Source organism: Opisthocomus hoazin, chromosome 6, assembly GCF_030867145.1.
Source record: "Opisthocomus hoazin isolate bOpiHoa1 chromosome 6, bOpiHoa1.hap1, whole genome shotgun sequence".
Lineage (NCBI taxonomy): Eukaryota > Metazoa > Chordata > Aves > Opisthocomiformes > Opisthocomidae > Opisthocomus > Opisthocomus hoazin.
This window is the reverse complement of record NC_134419.1, coordinates 34,206,063-34,230,147: the sequence shown is the minus strand read 5'-3', so window position 1 is coordinate 34,230,147 and position 24,085 is coordinate 34,206,063. Positions and strand designations below refer to the sequence as shown.

Sequence of the window (24,085 nt, the reverse complement as noted above, 5' to 3'; positions counted from 1 at the left end):
CGACAAGGAGTAAATATTTCAGCGTTTAGCAAAAGAAAGGGGGAAAATTGTTTGTTGTGCAAGTTTTCTCGAAGTCCTCAGAACCCAGAAAACAGCTTTGATCCTGGTTAATACCGAGGATTTACCAGCACGTAAGCAGACAGAGCTCCTTGTTGCCGAACAGGCAGCAGAGAGCTCTGACAAGCTCCAAGCAGCTCTAGGCACCGCTCACAGGGGCTCCGGTAAGACAGGTGAAAGATGGGAGGAGCGGAGTGGTATAAAGCCGTTTGTGTAGCAGAGGAGCGCGCGCTGCATTCGGTTTTGTTCTTACTGGAATATCTATAGCAGACAGGAGCAGCATGGGAAAGAATCCCACTGTGCTGGACACTGTGTAAACATGGAGCAAGAGCAGTCTCCTCCAAAAAGCCTGTCCTGAAAATCCAGAATAGAAGATAAACAAATACTAGCACAAGGTCAAACAGAAGACAGTTTGCAACTCCTATTAAAACTGATTTTCCTTCTGTTGAACCCACCAGAGAACTCCAAAAAGGCTGAACGACACACGCCGTGACGATGACCACCCAGTCCCTACAAAGTGCTGCTCAGTTCGGGCACCAGGACCGGCACGTGGAAGATGGAGGGTACCGCGATTCCCATTTCACACACGCACAGCCAGGCAACTACACATCACTGCAGCAGGTTCCAGACTAAAATAGCTCAGCCTCCAGCCCCTCGGCGCAGTGAATCACCCGCAGCTCGAAAGGCGGCTGTATAAAAGCCACCACAGTCAGCTGAGGGCTACGCAGCCAGCACGCAGCATCGGCACAAGGGACCGGGCCCACAGCCGAGACGGGTGCTCGACACCGTGGGGCTCCTGGCAGGAGCAGTTTGATGGGGGTAAGCCTGTTCTGGGGGGAGTTTTATGGGGAAAAGGGAGGTGCAAACAGATCAGGATGAATCTCATCTATCCAACCTGACAAGGAGAGACACGCAGTGATTGACTCCATGTGTAATAAACACAACTGCTGAGAGTCTAGACAGGCTTTCAGTGCCTAAATATCAAATTATACGAAACATGCTGGAGGGGACTTGCAGCAACCTCTAATTTGAAGATGCTACCTGAAGTTGAAAAGCAAGGCAGCGATACCCTCCCCGACTCCCGCCCCAAACAGCTTCTGCTGATTTGCCTAGCCAGACAGATCAGATAAACCCTGCGGTTCATAAACACCTTTCAAGTTTATTCTCAATAGGTAAACTGAGAAAAACTATGGGTTTGGGGTTTTTCCCCTGAAGAAAAAGCGCGTGAGGGAGAGAAGAGAGTCCCTTTCCCCACGGAACCTAGCCATCCCTACTGGGACTCAGGATGAGCTACAACACCGCGTTGTGCCCAGCATCACCACTGTCCTGCCCAGCGCACACTGGGTGGCTGGGTTTTTTTTCCCCGGAGAACAACATGAAAATAGTTTCCCACTGTGTTGTCTCCAAACATTTTTGCCTAAACTATTAAAACGCAAAGTTAACCGCTCCCGCCGCCACCCTTCCGCTCCGTAAGCACTTCACATGCAGCACACCCGAAACATCGACCCTTCATCACCTGTCTAGTTCTGGAAACGTTCGGCAAGGACCAGTACTGCGGCTGAACTCCTCCCGTGCCTTGTGACGGGTAACAAAACCAGCAGGCACACACGCTCCACAAACCGAAAGCCGCGGGGGTCTCAGGCGGGGGTTTGACTGCTGGGTGAAGCGACCCACAGCACGCACGCAGCTCACCCTGAACGCAGGGAGCAGAGCTGCAGAGGGATGACCAGAGTCACATCCAGAAAACTCAGACTGTAAGAACGAGAGGGGCTTCCTCTCCGATCCTTCCTCTCAGGTGTGTACGATAAATCACCAGGGTTTCTCTGCTTGACACCAAGCCATCAGGTGCAACCCGCCTGCCTCACCACAAGCCACCTCCTTCTGCCCACACATCGGCGATGCTCCAGCCACGACACAAGGGAAGTCGGGGATGGGGAAGAAATTAAATACTTGCCCGCACAGCCTGCTCTTTGGGTCGATTCACTCTGAAAACTCGCTTTCCCCCCCTCTTTCCTTTCTCTCCTCCAGAAGAGCAGACTTGGACATTGCAGGTGTTAGCAGACCCAGCTGGAAACACTGGAATTGCTCCAGGAGGTTCCCCGATGGAGAGACACCAGCGCGACAGTGAGTTTTTAAAAATGGGAATCAGCAAACCTGAATTTCACTAACAAAAGTTAGTATTTAAAGCAACTTCATACTTTCCATCTCCTTCTCAGAATAGTACCGGTCTTCTTTTTGGCCAAAGCTCTTCAACAAACACCCTCCAACCACAACCAATTTGAGGGCTCACAGCTAGGCGCGTGCCAAGAGGTTCTGGTGAAAGACGACCAAAGCCACCAGCGAAGGCCTCTGGACCAGCAGCAAAACGGTCAGCACGCCACAAGTACCTCCACAGAGTCCCTTCATCACCCTGGGCCAAAAGCAGCATTGGGTGTTTATTTTATGAGGAGCAAGTTCATTTATCTTAAGTGTGTCTGACATCGCCATCACTCAGCGTCAGATTGCCGTCCTCCAGCTCTGGTCTCCTCCCCTCCTTCGGGCTTCCAGTAAAATTAGACCTTGAATTAAGCTTCCAGTAAACTAATTACAGTTGGCAGGTATTTTTCAACACTGATTTGGAAGCCAAGAAACCAAAGCAAAACAAAACAAAATCAAATCAAGTATTACTCAACTTTTCTCAGAAACAACTTGCTCTGTAGATGAAGTGTTTTCACTGGTGGATGGTTTTGCTCTACCACTATTTTACGAGCTCTATGAACTTCACAAAAGCACCGACCGGATATCTTTTTCTGAAGATAAAACATGGAAAAAGTATCCCAAGTCCTTCGAAACAACAACCAAAGAATGACGACAGAGAGAAAAAGACCTGCTCAAAAACAATGGGCATTTTTTGTGGAGAAAACAATGAAAACCAAAAGGAAAGCAAAAAGTAACAACGATCTCATCCTTTTCCAAAGCACATCTTCCAGTGGCCGCTGTGGGAAGAGGACAGGCCTTGGAGGCTTTCTTCACATCCACAGTTTGAGAAGAAAAGTCCCCCTGTCTCAGAGTCCTGGCCAAGAGTAGGACACCAGGGGCCGGACAGGAAAATACTTGATTTGTCTCCAACCTCCTCGGACAGTCTTCTCCATAAGGACACGGCCAAAATCGTGACTCACAGTTTCTGCACTGAGTAGGAGACGCTTATTGACACTCGTGTAACGTACATCCTCCGCTAGGCAAACCAAACCATCCTCTCCAGCTTCACTGGCAGCGATTTTGTTAAAGCGAGCTCCCTTGCCATCGGTCAGTAACCACTAAATCATGTCGATCTCCATGTAAATACAGCTTTCTCTTGATAAAAAAAGCACTTTTTGCAAAGCCAGAGGATACACTGTTCCTAAGAAATCATTTCATTGCTTCCCATACATTTACCGTAATTCCCAATGGTGCATTTCTTTTTGCTAGAAAATGTTTCTTGTTTAGGACATATTCTATCATTTTGATACGTCAAACCGCAGTCGAACCCAACACTTCACCCTAATTTCTTCCACGCTGCTTCTAAAACGAGCCCGGCCTGTACCACTGTGCCGATCTTTCGGCAGTCTGCTGCGCGGGGCCAGACCAACACCCCAAGGCAGCAGGGACTGATGCTGAGGGGTTTTACTGCCAGTCCCTTCGGTTAAACACCCTCCTTTCTCGTGCACTGCCCCTGGGATCTCGCCACCCCGTACTCCACCACGCGCTCTGAAGGCTCGGAGACACGGCTGCCCAGATCCCCTCATCCGGCTCGTCCTTGCTTGGGGACAAGCACGTAAAACCACCACGCTTGCAGCGAACCGGCCTGGAGCAGAACCCCCTGGGGATGTCTCCCTTTCAACAGGAATTGCTGGACTACAGTTACTTCTCACCCAGACAACCTTTGCCAAAAGTTTTGGAGCTTTGCCCTCAAAGGGAAGGGGTTCTAATTAAAATGGGAAACCAGAAAACAGCAGAAAAAAAACCATGCGATAGCCCCGTCTCTGTTTCCTCAGATCCTTAACCAAAGCTGAGATGGACCAAGGCACCCTCCTCCCCCCAGCCTTCCCAGCGCCCTCATTAACCACAGTGCTCTTGATCTATAGTTTGACTCATTTGAACACGAAGAGCCAAAGGACACCGCTGGTTCTTGGCATCACGCTGCTCCTGGAGAAGAAAAACGCCAATCCCACGCGGAAGAGTCCAAGCGCGTCTGCGCTGACTGCCCGGCCCCTATGCGCAGGAGCCCGCGCGAGGGGGCATGGACCACGAGTCCCCCAGGCCCTCGGGACAGTGCCTTCCCTCCGCCGCAGAGCCTAAAGCGCAACTGTCGTTCACATCCCATGTTACACTTTGCCATATAACACAGCTCTATTTTTCTAGCAATTCTACGGGGGGATATTATGAAAAAAAAAAAAAAAAAATCACTCGATCAACTTTCACAATATCTGGGGAATGAAACAATAATAAAAAAAAAAAATAGGGTTGAAGGAAAAAGCAGCAGCCTTCACACGTGGAATCACAACACAGAGGAGCCAGAGTCCTTCACTGGATCTCCATGAAGGCTCCATCACCACCCTCACTCCTTTCTGCACGCAGGGGACAAGCCAACAAACCCCTCGGATACGCGAGTCCACACACACTGCGTCAGCATTCGCTCAAATGCCAGCACCAGGACCCAGCCAGCAAAATGGGCACTCTTTGTACTTCATCGCATTAAGAAAAAATCTCATAGAAAGAGGTCACAGAAAAACTCAACAAGAGAGAAAACGCAATTTTCTGAAGTATTTCAAGTCAGTTCACCTCCGGTTTGTTCCTTCCCAGAAGCCCGGCTGCCGTCCGAGCCCCGTTTCCTCCTGGCATCGCTAACCCAGCAGTTGCTGTATTCCCACCCCTTCGCATTCCCCCTTCCTGTTTTTGTGCTCGTTGCTGCCTCAGAGGACGACGAGGAGGGGCAGGAGGCAAATCCAGCCGGGAGCCCTCGGCTTTCTGAGCGCCGATCTTTCATTTCCAGGTCAATTGCTAAAGAGGCGACGCACAGAAAGGAGAGCGCGACGTCCTAACAGCCCCCGAGCTTTCAAAACCAACGATCCCATCCACCCAGGGAAAAAAAAGCCACAGCCTCCACGTCTTGCTCCGGTCGTACCTACCATTTCTTCCTCGTCCCGCACGCTCTCAATAACACAGGTTGGGGAACAAGAAGTCAACAAGATCTGACTGCAAACGTCTTCTGCCAGCCCAACTCTCACAATCGCCCAAGGGCTGAAGACCCTCAGCTGCTTTAAGCAATAACTGAACAGGACACTGCATTTCGGAGGCGGCTCCGAGACCTTTGCCAGGGTTTTTTTTTTCCCCGCATACACAGAGGGAAGTGGCTGGATCATCCTGGAGATGAGTCACTACCGAACAACAGAGCAAACTCCCACCAAATGCTGTGGGGTTCATGTTTAACATCCTCCAGCTCCTTTTTTGGAGTATTTGGCAAGGCTCTGGCGAACGCTCCTCCTGCAGAAACTGAGCAGCGATTTTATTTGTCAGGAAAATAAATCTCAAAGTGCTTAAATATTCATTTCAGCCTCCACTTCTCTTCTCCTTCTGCTTCCAAGTTTGCTCCTTCCCAAGGCTGACAAAGGAGAAAGGAAAGTCACCGCGAGCAGCGCAGCCGCCGAAAACACCACCGGGATGGGTTTCCAAAGCTCCAGACCGCAGGAGATGCTTGGGCAGATTGGCTGCCGTAGATGCTTCAAGCGTATGAAGCTCGCCCCAGAGAAAGGGCTCGAATGTTGAGGTTGGCTTTCACTTCGGAAGGGTTCGGCAGCAAGATCTCTTGGCTGAAGGCCAATTAACACGCGTAAAAGGCGGGGGGGAAGTTAAAGTTAAGGGTAGGCGACTCTTTGGTGCAGGAGGCAAAGCAACAGGAGCCTGCAGAAACCAAAGCGAAGCCCGGCGCTGAGTGCTGCCAGGGTCTACCTGCCCTGTACCACCCACCCGCCTCTCCAGAGCCCTACACACACCCGTACCCGCTTCCGCCAGCGCAGACACCACCATGACCCCCGTGATCCAGCTCTCCTAAACCACCAGTTAGCCCGGAGCACGCAGCAGGCACCAAACCGGGAACCGGAGGCGGCAGCTCTGCCCGTCACCAGCACTGGTCTTGGGGACGTCAGGGGACCTGGGCTCTCCTTCAGGCAGCCGGCCGGCCCGGCAATGCGCCCTCCTGCACCTCCACACACACTGCTCTTCTTGAACAGCTACGACAAACCTAATTACTGATACTGCAAATATACCTTCGGTTATCACGTATACCTTATGCTACGGACACCTATCGTGCCGTTGATTAGAGCTACTGCTCAGAAGCATGCGTATTTATATTCTCACTGCTCTCACACCTGCACAGAGCATACACTGTCTTCTGCATCAGCAGATGTTGTGACTGTGTAGCGTTAGGAGGGACCTGGCAATCGCAGCGACCGACGTTTCGCACAAACCATCTCCCCCACAGGATTTTGCACTGCCCCGCGGTAACATGCGAGCCGCAGACAGTCGCCTGCAGCCACGAACCTGCACCCGAGCGCAGCCAGTCATCCGCCGCTGCCTCCGACGCCCAGCCGAGCACCGCTCCGCATTGCTGCCGAGTGATACGCAGTATTGTCTGGGATGAAAAAACCTGTGTGCATACACACACATATACAGATAACCACACAGGGCATTCAACTCACTTAAAACAGAACTCACGCAAGCAGAACCTTTCTTACAGGTGTCTTCTTACATGTTTGCATTTGTATTTTGTTCCGTATTTTTGCTTGTATTCGCACAAAATTAATAAAAATACATTCTACTTAGCTTGTAAAGCAATCACTTATAAAAAAAACTGATGTGAACTTGTCTGAATGACATAAAACACAGCAAAGGCACAGCAGAGCTCCAGCCGCGCAGCAGACTCCCGCGTGCTCAGCGGCACAAAGGCCTGCCGGAATCCGCAGTCCCCAGGCGTGATTTTGCCATATAAACTGGAAGCTAACCTCAGCCCGCTCTAGTGGCCACCAAAGCTGAGGTGGGGACCCTGCAGGACGGTGCGCGGTGACAGGCTGCGGGGCTCTCGCTCCTCTTGAGGCACAGAGGCACTTGGGCTGGCCGGACGTTACAAACCCTTCCTGCCTAAAGAGCTGCTGGCTAATCACTCTGTCTGCTCTCCTCGGCTAAGGGAGGAATCTGACGGAGAACAGAAGACACTGTTAATGTACTGTAAAGATTAAATACGCAGGGAAAAAAGCAGTATTCTGATTTGCAGTGCTGAAGGTGAGGAACCCCCTTCTCCTTCCCCTCTACACTGCCCTAGTGACGCCCCATCTGCAGTGCTGTGTCCAGTTCTGGGCTCCCCAGTTCAAGAGAGATGAGGAGCTACTGGAGAGAGTCCAGCGGAGGGCTACAAGGATGGTGAGGGGACTGGAGCATCTCTCCTACAAGGAAAGGCTGAGGGAGCTGGGCTTGTTCAGCCTGGAGAAGAGAAGGCTGAGAGGGGACCTAATATATACTTACAAATATCTGCAGGGTGGGTGTCAGAAGGACGGGGCCAGACTCTTTCCAGTGGTGCCCAGTGACAGGACAAGGGGCAACGGGCACAAACTGGAGCATGGGAAGTTCCATCTGAACATGAGGAAGAACTTCTTCCCTCTGAGGGTGACGGAGCCTGGCACAGGCTGCCCAGGGAGGCTGTGGAGTCTCCTTCTCTGGAGATATTCAAGACCCGGCTGGACGCGGTGCTGTGCAGCCTGCTCTGGGTGACCCTGCTTGGGCAGGGGGTTGGGCTGGGTGACCCACAGAGGTCCCTGCCAACCCCGAACATTCTGGGATTCTGTGAAACACAGGTGGAAGTGCTACTTGCAGACCTTGGGGGGGAAAAAGTGCAGGCTTAAAAGAGTGACCAACTCTAAAAAGTAAGTTCGTTTTTCTGCTGGCTTAAGAGAGTCTAAAAATAAAGTTTGTTACCACCACAAATCATTAACTGTCTGCACATGAAAATGAGCTTTCCCACTCGCAAGCGTTCACAGTATCAACATGCAAGGAGCAAGCGCTCTCGCACACTGCTCGAAATCCGCATTTCACTTCGACCGTCAGCCCCTTAGCGATGAGAATCCGTCACTCCTCGGCGACGACAAACACACCGGCACTTCTTTTCGCACTCATCTGAGAGGAAGACGAGAAAACCCTGTAAAAGAAATGAAACATAGGCACCCCCCCCTTGCAACCCAACAGAACAGTTGCTCCTTTTCATGAACGGGGGAAATACTTTGCAATTTCACTGAGCTTTTCCTCGTGCATCACCATGTGTTGCATCGAGACGGTTTACATTTTTACACCATTTCATATATGGGAGACCAAAGGACACGTAGCACAGCACAGGCAACGGAAGGCTCCACCTTTCCAGCCCTCTGCTCCTCTAAGCGTGGCAGAAGTACGCCTTTTTTTTTGTTGTTTTTTAATTTGACAGCAAATTTTCATTGTATTCCTCCACTTTCCAGAACTGTTGTTATCGAACCAGCCCAGCTGGGGATGTACAGAAACAAGTAAAGAGGCGATTCCTTCTCCAGGAAGCCTGCAGTCCTCCCGGCCCCCCAGGCCGTTCTACACAGACCCCACAAGTCCACACAAGACTTTCAAGCTGAGCTGACGACGCAGAGCTATTCTCAGGAACCACATCGGGTCGGACCAAAGGTCCATTTCACCCTGCACCCAACAGAAACCGACAGTGGATACCTGGGAAAGGGTGTAGGAATACAGACCAAGCACGCAGGGAAAGCACCACGTCACGCCCTCTCCTACCCCGACCCAAGCACGGGGAAAATGTTTTCCTCTTTGATTCAAGAGGTAATTAAGGCTGTACCACACTCAACGCAGCAAGTCAACACGGACCGATCGTCCTGGCACGGGATGGTCTCTCTGGCTCTCCTGCCAGCGTAGCCCCTTTAGAATCACAGAATCGCTAAGGCTGGAAAATCACACAGAATCACAGCATGGCAGGGGTTGGCAGGGACCTCTGTGGGTCACCCAGACCAACCCCCTGCCGAAGCAGGGTCACCCACAGCAGGCTGCACAGGACCGCATCCAGCCGGGTCTTGAATATCTCCAGAGAAGGAGACTCCACAACCTCCCTGGGCAGCCTGGGCCAGGGCTCCATCACCCTCAGAGGGAAGAAGTTCTTCCTCATCTTCAGCTGGAGCTTCCTCTGCTTCAGTTTGTGCCTGTTGCCCCTTGTCCTGTTGCTGGGCACCACTGGAAAGAGTCTGGCCCTGTCCTCCTGACACCCACCCTGCAGATATTTATCGGCATTTCTAAGGTCCCCTCTCAGCCTTCTCTTCTCCAGGCTGAACAAGCCCAGCTCCCTCAGCCTCTCCTCGTAGGAGAGATGCTCCAGTCACCATCCTCGTAGCCCTCTAAGATCAAGTCCAACCGCCAACCCATCACCACCACGCCTGCTAAACCATGTCCCGAAGTGCCACATCTACATGGTGTTTGAACACCTTCCCCCCTTCCCCAGCCACACCATGTTGCTCCCCTCTACCTTGTGCGATCTGGGGAGCCAGCCTCCCCGCCGAGGGGTCACGACTGTGTCCTGAGCTCCTGCGGAGCCTCCCTGCACCAGCATAACACAGTTAGTAATGCGGCAAGGGGAAATTTAAGAAAGGCAAATCAAAAGTGGGCAATGGCGTTACTGCTGACGAGAGGAAGCTCCATAATAAAATCATTCTGACTTGCAACTGAAGTCAACCAAGGCACTTCTTTACAGGTGGGGCTTTTTCAAGTTTAAGCTTTTAGCATTTTATATATTTAAAATGCTTAAAAATGTTAAACCAGTAAGGACGACACCCATGACGCAGCTTTATGTTGCCCAGGACTTTGCCGGTACTCCCCACACAACCCTCGCAGCTGGGGCACGAGGCTGCGCTGCAGCAGGCACCGCGCTTTACCTCCAGCGCGTCTGCTGGCCTGCAAGACAACTCCCATCCTTTGGTGTCCTGCCAAGCACCCTGCCAGCGCGCCAACACAAGTGGCAACATGAAACCCAGCGGAAATTCGTGCTGGTTTGGGTTTGGCTGGTCTGCTGCACAACGCGAGGCCGTCAGAGCGGTGGGCACAAAACAAATGCAAACAGCCCTCGATCCCACGAAGCGGGCAGGACCCTGAACCAGTAAAAGCCACGGCAACCCGGAGAGCGGACATATTCCCACAGCCAGCATCTGCAGGGTCGGCCGCTGCCCTCTCTCTCCCCACCTTATGTCAGAGCCACCACAGAACCACAGAATCACAGAATGTTGGGGGTTGGAAGGGACCTCTGTGGGTCACCCAGCCCAACCCCCTGCTGAAGCAGGGTCACCCACAGCAGGCTGCACAGGACTGCGTCCAGGCGGGGCTTGAATATCTCCAGAGAAGGAGACTCCACAGCCTCCCTGGGCAGCCTGGGCCAGGGCTCCGTCACCCTCAGAGGGAAGAAGTTCTTCCTTGTGTTCAGCTGGAACTTCCTCTGCTTCAGTTTGTGCCCGTTGCCCCTTGTCCTGTCGCTGGGCACCACTGGAAAGAGTCTGGCCCCGTCCTCCTGACACCCTCCCTGCAGATATTTGTAAGTATATATTAGGTCCCCACGACCCTACAGGTCCTCCCAGAGAGCCCACCCAGGGTCAGCAGGCACAGGCTCATCTACAAAACCCTTGGCTTCCCTGCAAAGACAGACTCCTGATTAGCTATAGGTAAGATCCCACAATGAAATGGATTTTAATCAATTATGGCATCTTTTTTCTTGCTGCTGTTGCTTTTCCTTTTGTGCACTTGTCTATTTGCCTGTCTTGCAGTTTCCAATGCCGGCGTACAAACCAGCATTGCTGGGAATCAGGGAGCTAGCACAAGTGACGGCTGTTTTGCCATAACACCAGTTCTCTATGTGGTTTGTGGCAGAAAGAGAGAAGGTTTGCGGAACAAACAACGGGTGCAGCCAGAGATCAGAAGAAACACTGCTCCTAAGTGGAATATTAACATTTCCACTGGAAAAGACAACAAGAAGAATCAGTGCAGTGCACTAAGCAAAATCACTGCAGTTCACAACTGGAATATGCTCTGTGGAGCGGCACCTGGGAGTGCTGGGGGACGACAGGTTAACCATGAGCCAGCAGCGTGCACTGGCTGCCAGGAAGGCCAATGGGATCCTGGGGTGCAGCAAGAGGACTGTGGCCAGCAGGTCGAGGGAGGTTCTCCTCCCCCTCTGCTCTGCCCTGGTGAGGCCCCATCTGCAGTATTGTGTCCAGTTCTGGGCTCCCCAGTTCAAGAGAGATGAGGAGCTACTGGAGAGAGTCCAGCGGAGGGCTACGAGGATGATGAGGGGACTGGAGCATCTTTCCTACGAGAAGAGGCTGAGGGAGCTGGGCTTGTTCAGCCTGGAGAAGAGAAGGCTGAGAGGGGACCTTAGAAATGCCGATAAATATCTGCAGGGTGGGTGTCAGGAGGACAGGGCCAGACTCTTTCCAGTGGTGCCCAGCGACAGGCACAAACTGAAGCAGAGGAAGTTCCAGCTGAAGATGAGGAAGAACTTCTTCCCTCTGAGGGTGACGGAGCCCTGGAACAGGCTGTCCAGAGGGGCTGTGGAGTCTCCTTCTCTGGAGATATTCCAGACCCGGCTGGACGCGGTCCTGTGCAGCCTGCTGTGGGTGACCCTGCTTCGGCAGGGGGTTGGGCTGGGTGATCCACAGAGGTCCCTTCCAACCCTGACCATTCTGTGATACCACCCTGGGACGGTACTGACCCAGAAACACCACGCCCAAGCTCTGCTCCTGCCCCAGTCAAAGCCAGAAAGACCCGTTCCCATCTTACCCGGCCCTTTCCGAAGCCTGTGATTATGGCTTTAATGCTGAAGTCACCGAGAATCCTTCTTCTACGGCATTTAACAGTATTAAAAATCATTGTGCCTCTAAACATTCACAAGTGAAACCCTCACCTGGCTAAGCTCAACGGCCAAATTCTCCGTGACTTCAGCAGCACCCAGTTTTGGTCCCAGGGTGCTGAACGCCAGCACACACAGGGGCTAAACCAAATCCGCCTTGATATTTACCCAATTTTGCTATCCGTAAACAAATTAACACAGCCACAATATCTGATTGTCCTTCTGCCTTCCCTGACCAGTGACTCAGAGCTGCTTGTTTCTAGTGATTAGCGATTAAACCTGCAATCAGTCAGCACTGTCTTCACCCAGCAGCAGTGGGGAGAGCACAGCTACAAAAGCTGTCCGGAAAAGGCAACGGACACCCCAACCCCAGGGCTGAACCGGCAGCATCAGTACTTGTCACAGACAGCAATAGGAAATACTCTTCTTCGTAACTATGATCTTAAAAACAGTATTTGAAAAGCAAATCTATTATGAGAACAGAATGAAGCTACTGAGGTTCGAGTTCATCAAGGGATTCAGAAAAATAATCCAGATTTCACTCTGTTTAAAAAAAAAAAAATCAAAAATAACTTTTCACAGCCTAGAAAGGGATCTGCTTTCACTTTTCCGATAACAGGGCACAAACCAGACTGGCGTCCCGCCACACTGTGCACCACACAGATACCGGCACAGCCGCAAAGAGCCCAAACGGGCAACTCCAGTCGCGGCAGCCCCGCGGGCTCCCCGCAGAAAGGGCTGTGGTCTCCCTGCTCCCACCCCGCGGCACCACTCATGGCACCTCGAAACCCTCTGCTCTCGCGGCAGTATCTGCAAGCACCCTTACCACGTGCTGTGAAGCTGATTTTCTGGTGCAAGCTTGTTCTGCTTTATACTTTTTCCCCCCATTCCCTAAAACTTTCATTGCGGGCACTCACTTTATCTGAGCCTCCCCAGTACAGATCTATAACGAAGCCGCAAATGGGGTAAAAACCCTGAGAACCGCTCAAGCCAGCTGCGCGCAGCACCCAGCGTGTGCTCCTAACTCTCCAGGCAAGTACAGAAAACAGCACCTTAGACTGCTATCATTTTCACCAATTTTAAACCCCGTCCCAGCATCCCCCAACGTCCCCCCGGTGAGTAACCAGACGACGGAGCTGACTCGACGTGCTGGCTAACGACCAGGGAGGAACACTGAGGTAGAGTCCCAAGCACCAAGAGGCGTCCCTTACCTTCAGGGAGAAAGTCGCTCCCGTCTCCTGTTTTCCACCTCTTCTTTGCCATTCAAAGCGAGATACGCAACCAGCCGCGTGGTCTGACGATACGGAAAGGACCCTGTGTCTCCTCCAACGCTGGTTTTTTCCCCCTCAGCTCCGAGACCGGACCAGCATTCCCACAGACAGCACCTCAGCTCAGCGTGCACTTTGAAAACCTTGCTGATACCGAGCCTAACGCACGGAGCTTGACTCCACCGGCACAGAAGCAGCAGACCATGAAGCTCACACACTGCTTTTTTTTCCCTTTTTACACCCAAGCACCCTCAGCGTTTCCAAAGCAATAAAATCGTTTCAATAAAAAGCACATTTCAGGTACATTCATGAGATGTGGCAGGAGCTGGCAGCAGGTAAAGAGAAAGAATGGAAGATTCAAGGTAGGGAAGAGAGGAATGGGACCACGAACGCCCGGGAAAGCACAGAGGTCACCAGCCTACTCCTTGAGAGAGTCTGTCGGCAAACGGGACAGTGCGATTCACCAGGTGACAACCACCGCGGCAAAGCCAAGAACCCAGGGCCACCTCCATTCCTACTTGCGGCTCCTATTCCCAAGGATATTCAGCCTCACGGCCAAGATCAAACGCCGGGCTGACCTCACACGCTCAGGAAGCAGGTATTTTGCCGGGGATCGTTCCCTTGGCGTGGTTAGTTCAGCTGGGATCTCCTGTCCCACCTCTCCCTCTCACCAGGAGCACAGTGAAACCCACCTCCCGCTGACGAGAGCCCACGCCTCGGGAAGCGGCTGACACTGGCTATGGCCAGCAACAGCCTGTCAGTCGCCTTTTCAACGCATACGCTGACGCAGAAACACCCTAGAAAAGAGAGCGGCTTCTTCTGCATCTGGTTTCAGGCAAAAAAAACACAGGAACACAACAATTATCCCGGTATTTGCCCTCTGCTACAAAGAAAAGAGCTGTGATGGGAAGCAACAGCAAGCGGGTTCTTCATGTGCGTTCCCAGGCTAGCAGCAGCTCCTGGAACGCCGGGCGGAGGAGACAGGCGGCGGTGCTGCCGTCAGGACGCTGCCCTCCATTGCATTGCTAGGACCATGCATACATCTGAGGGCTTCATTCCAAAGCCAGGCATTTAGACCGGGGTGGTGGGGGTTTCTTTTGCACCTTGGGGTATCTTTCGGAGGGCAGGCGGGAGGGGAAAGCCAGCAGCACAACAACCACTTGCCTTCCTTGTCATAATCCTAACAACAGGAGTAAAGAAGTTCCTTCTCACTTACTGCAGCCAACGTAAACCCTGGAAAAACAAAAGTCCTCGACCTGTCGCACTTAGTGAACATTCTCAGAGAGCCTCACCTTCTTCTCTGTGGTCTCCTCCAGCCCCGCGCTGCCGCCCGACCTGTTCTGCCGACAGAGCAAGGCCAGGGCAGGGCTTGGACCAGTTTTTCACCCGGCAGCAGCAGCACTGCGTGCTGATTCCGCCACATTCGCTATTGCTCCAACCTCGGAAGGCCAAACCCCTCCCTGACTCCATCGGGACGGCATCCCAGCCCGCGGCACAGGGCTCTGTGCCGGCTCACGCCCTCGGCAGCCCACGGGTGGGAAGGGAGCCGGACGGGTGGCCACTGGCTGCCGCCACGGAGCTGCGGGGAATCACCACCGCTCTGGAGCGACGAGGGGCGACGGAGTCATCCTCCGTCCCGACGCCAGCCCAGGAGCGCAGCCACCTATGGCACCCGGCTTCGGGCCGTGCCCGCCACCCAAAAAGTGCTTCCAAGCCAAATCCTGCAGCCACCACCCAAAGCCGAAACGCTTTATTTACACTCGGCAAGAATTCACGTGCGGTTTTGACACTGCTCTGAGCAACCAGCCCTTGAATTACTTGCTTAGCAAAGGCGCCTGCGTAACAACATGAGTTACGCCAAGCACGCAATGTTTTCTGACCCGCGCAGAAGCTAATAATTTGCGTTTTATGGAACCACTTTGCGTAGACAACCCACCTTCATGGCCAACAGCACACTGCACAAGAATTAATAACCGAAAAGCAGTCGTCAGCACTGTTATTTGTGCTACAGGTAACTTGCACACCTCGTTAAATTGTAGCATTAAAATTCTAACGACGTTCTGGAAAGCTGTTCTCTTCGCGAGTCTCTTCTTCAGGCACGAGCTCGCAGAACATCAAGCAACGGTGGAGGAAGCACACGATGGCTACCCACAGGCTCCGGGAAAGACCGGGCACAAAACCCCCATCCCCAAGTCGTCGGCCTGATCCCCCTCGGCTGCAGCAGGGACATGGACCTCAGGAACCCTCCCTCCCTTCCTCTGGCCAGTCGCTTGACCGGGCTTCTCCCACCGATTTCTGCCCCAGCGCCAGATTAACCCTACTGCCTCCAGTCCCCACACATCTGAGAAGCTCCGGCTTTTTCTCCTCTCTACTCACTGGCTTTTACACTCTTTCTGTTGCAGCACCCAAGCATTTGCTGCGGACAAATAACGGCTCGGAGACTAACGCAGAAGCGTAAAGGCAAACAAAAAGTGTATCACGAAGCCTGGGATTTTCACAGTCTCGGGGAAATTAGGTCCCTCAAATCCCACTACGACTCAGCGAAGAGTCAACTGCGTAATTTTCCATTACGCTTGTAAAAATCCCCAAATAAATACACAACGAAACGTCGCTTCACAAGGCTGAGCATTTGTTATTCTCCTAAATGCTGTTACTAAGCCTGAGGCCTCTTAGTCCATTTTTTTCTTTTTTTTTATTTAAGGAAATACTCTCCCTCTTGCCAAAACGTCAAAGATGCAGCACGCTAGTTACAGGAAAATCCACCTCAGAGTCAGCTCCCGTCGTCGGGGCAGAACAACAAACCAACCCCGCACCCGGAGCTGACAATCGCCCCGATCCGCCCAGCAGCGTCGTGTCACCCCGAGCCCGAGCCCGGCTGCTCGAGTTGGGGACGACGGTCGCCGCCACCATCCTCACTCAGGGCTGTGCCGCAGCCCCCGGCGCACAATCTGCTCCAGCACAGCCACGCTGGCTGCTGCCATGTGCAAAGCTTTCCTGGCACGGTTCCGCAGCCTGGCACGGGGAGAGCTGGGGCAGCCAGGGGCTGGTTTCTCTCCCTACCGACGCCTGCAGGTGTCATTCACGCAGCTCTCCCAAACAAAACATTGCCACCATGACAGCAAACACCCCCAAACCCAATTTGTTTGGGGGTTAATTAGCATCCTCCGCTGCAACGGTGAAGACAAAAGAAAGAAGCGCTCCCCTCCTCCCACGAGCATCAGGACTTCTTTATCTCAAAGATGTACCTTATCTGGCATGACCAAGGGAGAACGGATACAGCTTCCTCTTATTTTTTATTTTAAACAGGAAAAACAACAGAATTTATCTCAGAAGCTTGCTCACTGGGAGGGTTTGATTTCCATTTCAGTAGCACTGCCCAGACGCTCCTAAATGATAGGCTCCCACACCCAAGAACTAGGTAGTAATTTAAAAACATCAATCATAAGGAAAAACAACTACGTCCATAAGAACTCTGAGTGGTAAAAAGAACAGAGACAGTACTAGAAAACCCTGGCTAGCTTTTCCTTCACGCGCTAATAAAACAAGTTCCTGAAGTACTTCTCCTGTACGCACTCCTGCGGCGGGCGCAGGGGAGAGCTCCCAGATCCGCTCCCCGGGATTCAGCCCGGCTTGTTCCGCAGCTCCAGCTCCGCTCTTTCAGATTCCTGCAGAACAAAGGCTCCGAAGAGCAAACTGAGCCTCCGGGCACCCACCAGCCCGCAGCGACCGCGCAGACGTAACCAGCACAACCACCCTGGAAGCGAAGGAGCGGTGCCCTGTCCTTCAGCATCACGCGGCTGGCCACGCTCAGCAGCCCAGACCACGTCTTTAAATACAGGGCAGCTTCTCAGCGACGGCGTGCCGTGTAAAGCCAGCTGCAACACAAACCCGAGCTCCGGCGCATTTCGTCAGCACGGTTATCGCCCGTCGGCTGCATCCGCTTTCAGACGCAGCCGAGACGAACAGGCCCATAGACAAAAATCAAGTGGCAGGATCCAAACCGGGTATTGCCAGAAGAGAGAAACATCTTAGTCATCCCTCAAAGTTGAAGCTGAAATGGGCTTGCAGCCCATTAGAAGCCCTTAAAAAGACAGCATTTGTTTTGTGTTACCAGCTGACTCTTCCCTCCGACTGTTTTCTAGCAGAGACATGCAAATATCCGATATTCAGAACTTTAACAGGAATTCTCCAAGTAGAAAGGTGAACTCCAGCAAGCCCTCTTCCTCCAGGAATGGCTCACCAAGACTGGCACGCCGTCTTGGAAACCTGCTGAGTTCACAGACAACGCCGCTGCCATCCTCAGAAGGGCAAGGAGAGCAACATGCTCCTTCCTCTGTGTCGTCTTCCTCCTAAAGCACCCTCCCTGCCAGCACCTGAACTGCACAGGCTCCACAAATCTAATCAGCCACGACTCTAAAACGCAGAGGTCGGTCTGTCAAACATGCGTGATCACGTCTGAGCTGTTTTGCTTTTACTGATAAAAACTTGGGATGGGACGAGATAAAAATCCTAAGGAGAAAAGTCTAACAGGCGAGTCCTTGCCCTCACCTGAGAGAGAGCTCTCATCGTGTGGATAAACTCCCACATTGGGCAACCTGGATCAACTTCTCCTCGTTTATTATCAAAGCACAAGTTCACCAAGCTCCTTTTACGTGCGGAGGTACGAGATGATTCCAGCCACGTATCGCTTCACGGAGTCACAGCGGTGAGGCTTTGGTATTTATAGACAGGTCCAGGGCTACAATTTTGTTTAGCAACGACATCGTTACGGCCTCAACGCCCAACACACCCTTTTGGGAAAATGCCCGCCTGCATATATAGATCCTGGAAAGTTTTTCCTCTTAAATACATAGTTCAAGTGAACTCACTTTTTGTCTTTTCCCAAACTTGATGGATAAGTTGGATAAGATGGATAGATAGAGTCTATTACTCTCTGTTGGAGATAGAGACAGGAGAAAAACAAACGGAGCCACTTCCATAGCAAGAGGAAGGACTCTGATGCGATCCCGATGCCTTGAGACATGCTCACTGGTTTGGGGGGTTTTTATCAGCAACAGCAATCTGCTCTCAAAAACGGGGCCTCAGTTTTGCTAAGCACATGCCGCACATTAAGAGATAAATCTCCACAAACAACTTCCAAACACAGACAGACAGTGCTCCACAAAAGAGAAAGAACGGTTTTCCCCGGATTCAGATAACAAATTAAGAGCTCACAATCATTTAAATATCTGTTTCTCCAAGCCCCTAATCCGGAGCCCTGCCGGCTCCGAGGACTCTGAGCCCTGCTGCTGAGGACTGGATTGATATTCCAGTGAAGTCACTTGGCGCTGGCGTCCCCCCGCTCCAGACTCACCCTCCTTCGACGCGCGCGACAGCAGGCACGCAGGCCGGGGATGCTGTGGGACAAACACGCTGTGGCGGAGATCTCCGTCTGCAGGCGCTGGTGCTGTGGGCAGCATCGTTATGTAAGTGTCTCCATTTCAAACACAACCCGAAAGCGTTTGTCTGGTCACTCGCTACTATCATCCCACCCATAAACCAGTCAGCTGAAATTCCACCCACTTTGATCATAAGTTTACAGGCTTAAGGGCGGAACAACAGTAAAAAAAGACAAGATTAAGATTTTCTGTTTGCTTTCAAAACGTGAAAATTTTACCCATATTCACCAACAGGATTTCAGAAGATGCCATAACAATAAAGTAATCACCAACCTTTGGAGGGCTTCTCTGCAGACACCAGTGTAACTGCCGTTACCACCCATAGCAAAGCCCGGTGCCACAGCCTCCGCAACCCAGATGGCCCCTGCCACCCACACAGACTCCTGGACCACCACCATAAAAGCAAATACACAGCCAAAAAGGTCCTCCCTCCCTGCCACACGAAGGAAAAGGGGGATTTCAACCATGACTTTTTAACACCCACCTATTCCTGAAACGATCCGGGACGGCGTGTTGAAAACTAACCTAAAGCACAGTTCGGGGATGAGTCACTGACTTTACTGCACGATGCTGCCCTTACCGGAGACCGCACTTCTTAACTTCAAGCTCTCTGATACAATTTTTCAATTCTGTTCCCCGCATCCTTCCGCATCCCCTAAAACGCTGTGCCCAATTCCCTGCAAAGATTTCCTCTGGCAAAAACTTCAAACGCCAGAGCCGCTCCTTGGCACACAGCAGCTCCTGTGCAGACTGAGCCATTCCGAACCAAGGCTTACTGCAACCCACCCACAGGACGTACGGCTGCAGAAATCGCATCCCTGCTCCTGTTTGAAGGTTTTTTTGTGTGCCATCACCTAAAGATGACAGCCGTAATGCTGTGTGTCTACAACAGGCGACTGTAAACAGGACTGGGAGCACACCTTACTGCAAACACACAGCAGTTACCTTTATATACATTCTAAGACCGGTTAACGTCCCCACACACAGTACTCTTCCATGTAAAAATCTAAAAAATAAAAATCTCCTTCCAGAATTCCGAAAAAATCCACAGGGCAGGCACTTCAAATGGCAAGTCACAATACAAATAAAATAAAATCCTTTTCAGAGTGCACAACCACACCAGAAGTTCGCCGCCGCAGGACACCGCGAACTCTAACGCCATAAAGGTTTTCAAAACCAATCGGACATTTTTCGGAGAAGACGATCCACCAGCAGCCACCAAACACGGCAGCCTCGATGGAACTGCCGGCCCAGCGCTTCCCCAGAGCGATGGCTGCTGGAACGGCTCACCAGGAGGAGGAGAACCCTGCGGTTACAGCTTTCCAACCCACCTGAGAGCGGTCCCACCAGAAGAGATACCGAGCAAACAGATCTCTAGCCTGAGCGAGAATAGCTGCTTTTATTCAGTCCACAAAGTTGAAGGCGACAAGACATCAACCTGCTATCAAATCAGAGCTGCAGCAGACTAGCAGCAGTATGAGAAGCAGTCTTCAAATTGCCACTCCTCATCGCATTTCACGCCGCCTCCTCTCTGAACGTCCAGCAATAACACGGCCTGAACAGCGTTACCTGTTCCCCAAAGCACCCCTCTCGATTCCAGCCCACCCAAGAGGCACTGGCGTACATCCAGTCACGAATACGCTGCGCAGCACAAAGACCAGCCGGGACCACGGCCAGACAGATTCGCATGTGCCTCTGAAACCCCTTCGCAACTGCATGCCTGCTTGCAGGTGGTAAGCAAATAAGTAATAATAATAATAACCCTTTCCGGAGTGTTTTTGAAGGCCTATCCAAAGCGCAGTCCTGTTCACCGCCTTCCGCTGAGGGAGGGCAGAGCAGCACCCTGGTGGTACCTCACCTTTCCCTGACGGAGGGGAAGGCTGGGAGGGCTCAGGCTCCACGCCAACACGCAGGGCCCCGGAAAACCGACTGCCAGCAGTCAGCAATCCCTCCCTCAGAATCACAGAACGTTCGGGGTTGACAGGGACCTCTGTGGGTCACACAGTCCAACCCCCCACCGAAACAGGGTCACCCAGAGCAGGCTGCACTGCACCGCGTCCTCCCCCCAAACACTTTACGCCGTCGCGTACCCTAATAACAGTGGGCATAGTTCACACTACGGCATTTTATATATATATATATTTTCATACATATACATGGACCTCGCCACGGCAGAGGTCCCTGTCGGAATGCCAGGAAACACCCCCTCCGCTCCCCGCATCCCAGGCGCCCGCCTTCCCCGCTCTCGCCTCGCTGCCGACGCGGCGCACACGCCATCGCCTCCTCTGCCAGCAGACGCAGGGAGACGAGCCTTAAAAACCTCTCCCGCAGCAGCGTGGCTTCCACACCACCACCAAGAAACAGCCAACTAATCACGGGCCGGAGGAGTGGCTGCCAGCTTTGGCAAACGTGTTCGGAATTGAATAAAATCAAGAAAAATATATGAAAAGCTTCCAGCTGAGCGCTGGTCATCTCCCCCGAGCCCGCACCGGTGCTGCAGTCAGCACGGAGCCCGCACAGCACCCCAGGCGCGACCGGGCTGCGCACGACAACGTCTGCCGAGGCCTTCGCTTGTCAGCTAAACGCAGCCGAAAGGAAGTTTGCCCACGCACGCGGGCAGCACCCCAGGCGCCGCAGCAGCTCCGGGAGCACACACAATCAATAGCGTAAGTGCGAGATAATCCCGAGAAGCTTACCAAAAATTTATTTATGATGTTACTCTGTCCACTCGTCGTGTTTCTGTCTAATATTGGCAACATGCTAACCGCAGCGCTTCTCCGATGTAAACAGCTGCCCTAATCCACTTTGTTTTTTATATATAAATATATTTATCTCTCTCTCATTTGTTTACTCGAAGTCGAATGATCATTTCAACCTTTGTTAATCCGATTGCATAACAAACTACAGCAGCCTTAAATAACCACGCTGCTCTCTCCAGTGCAGATTAGTTGGAACCACTCATTTCAGCACCCCGCTCCTTTTCAACAACACAACGGAGCAGACGATGGAGGAAGCAGAAAATCGCAGCGCCCGGCCACCGCTTTCGCAGCCGACTACTGTACGGGACCCATCGCAGCGGGGAGACGCGGTGTAATAACTTCGCACCCGGCACGGGCTGCGAGCGCACGGCAAAGCGAGCTGTTTTCCACCACTGAGCTGTTTTCCACTGCTGAGCAGCGTTGCACAATCTGAGCACGTTCTGCTGGATCTTATTCACCACTCCAGTGCAGGCTGTTAGGCAAACTCCACAGCGTGGATTTTCAAAACAAGTAATTGCACGTATATAAACAAAGGGCGTAATTTACCCGGCAGATCCCACCAAAGCTTATCTACTGCATGACATCACACCCATAAATTACAGCCCAAAGCCCCGGTGCCAACGTGCCCCTGCCCTCCCGCCCTGAAACGCAGCTGATTCGCGTCGCACGCTGCCCACCCACGCCTGCCCCCTTGGAAACCAACACGCGCGAAGCCCCTCCCCAGACTCAGCAGTATTTAAAGATTCTCCAGACGACGGGAAGATGTATAATTATTATTGTATTGCACCATCAAAGCCTCCAACAACCCCAGCTGCCTCGCCATCCAACGCCTAAGATAATGTAAGGCTGAACGGCACCCAGCAGTACCAGCACGCTCCAAAGGGCAAACACCTCCCGCCCCCGGACTCGGGAGATCTTCAGGAACACGCAGCCTCACGGCTGTTACCAAACAGCGCGTCAGAAAAATAAACCCAAAACACACGTCTTGCTTTGAACAGGCTCAGGAGCAGAATTCTTCCACTGAAATCTGACCAGCCGGGGCACAGGAAAGGCGCAGGGCAAACCGGACACGGTGAGGAACACGCTTCGGCACCGCTCAGTTTCAGCTCACCAGTCCATGGTCACCTCACGAGAAATCACCAGGTGGTATCGGGGGCTAACGCGGAACTGCCCATCGATCGCGGCCGGCGTTCTACGGCACAGCAAAATTCGCCCTCAACCGATACCCGCGGCTCAGCCTCGCACCAGCAAACGGCTCTCTGACCAAACCACGCATCTGAACGCCTCCGTATAGGAAAGCAAGCTCGGGATCTCTGCTCTGGGCACGCCGAGCCCGCAGCCGCCCACAGATCCGCAGCGACCACCCCGGCGTCCCCACAACCTGCCCGCGCCGAGGGACAACGGACACGGCAGAGAGGAGCTCTGCCGAGCCCCGGCCGGCTCTGCTGCATCTCCGGTGATGGAGATTCATGGTTTCTCCATCCATCCATCCCCGGATTCACCGTCTCTCATCCACCCATGCCCGGATCCTCCGTTCCTCCATCCATCCATCCGTCCATCGCCGGAGCCACCATCGCCGCGCGCGGGGAGCATGACATCACGGCCGCGCAGGCACAGCCTGACAGCCACAGCGAACCGGGTGACGGTGTCGGTGCCCCCCGCCCGAGGGGCACCTGGCGCGGCAGCACGCCCGCTGCCCGACCCCTCCGAGAGAACATATAGAGATATCCATACATATAACCATATATAAACCTTGCCACAGAGAGCCCTGCAGCGACTCGTTCCTCCCCCGAGGCCAGCAGACCCGCAGCCTCCCGCAAACGGAGGGGAAGGCAGCCAGACCCCCCCCCCCCACCCCCGGCCCCGGCCCGCACCCCGAACCGCACCGCAGCCGCCCCCCCCCCGCCCCCGCAGCCGCTCCCCGCTCCCCGCACAAAGCCCGGCGGCGGCGGGGAGGGGGGGGCGCCAGACGGAGCGATGAGGGGGGAGAGGCCGCGCGGCGGCGGGGGACGCGGTGGCGGGCACGGCCCTGAGGGCCCCCCCTCGGTCCCCAGGCCGGCAGACCCGCGGAGCCCCCCCCCGGGGGCCGCTCACCTCCTCTGGGCGCGGCGCGGGGCCCGGGGCCCGGGCTGGAGCGGACGGGGCAGCGCGGGGCAGCGGGCGGCTCCAGCCCGGGGTGCGGGAGGCGGCGGCGGACGGGGAGCAGAGCGGAGCGGAGCGGCCTCTCCGGGGAGCCGGGGTGGGGCGGGGCGGGGGGCGGGGCCTGCCCTCACGGCGGGGGGGCGGGCAGAGACGGAGGGGGCGTGGCCCCGCCGCACGCCCCGCCCCGCCCTCCGCTGGGGCCCGCCCGGGGGGATGCGGGGCCGGGGGCTGCGGGGCCCGGCTGCGGCCCTGCCCATCCTGGCGCGGCTCGGACGCGGGGCCGGTGCGGGGGCCGCGGGGCTCTCCCGCCGGTGCCGGTGGGATGGGTGCTGAGGGAGACGCTGAGAAAGGAGCTCGTGGCCTTAATTAAAGCGCGTGGTCTCCCAACCCCGCAGCTCATCAGCGTTAAACCCGCGCCCACTGGCTCGCCTGGTCTCCGAGGCAGCTGCCGGCAGGGATAGCGCTGCATCATTTTGAAAGCCGTGCTGGAAACCC

General features: G+C 53.7%; 1 protein-coding gene across 3 annotated transcripts in view; it reads right to left on the bottom strand.

Annotated features, from left to right (window-relative positions):
• Positions 1-23,658, bottom strand: part of C6H1orf21 (chromosome 6 C1orf21 homolog) — a 109,168-nt gene extending 85,510 nt beyond the window's left edge. The window contains exon 1 of one of the 3 annotated variants that reach the window (XM_075422707.1): positions 23,543-23,658. The gene's annotated coding sequence lies outside the window, so the exon portion shown is untranslated. Of the gene's footprint in view, positions 1-5,204; positions 5,224-18,604; positions 18,661-23,542 lie in introns of those variants that run through there. The other 2 variants (XM_075422708.1, XM_075422710.1) reach the window with 2 other exon arrangements.
• Positions 23,659-24,085: the final 427 nt, after the last annotated feature.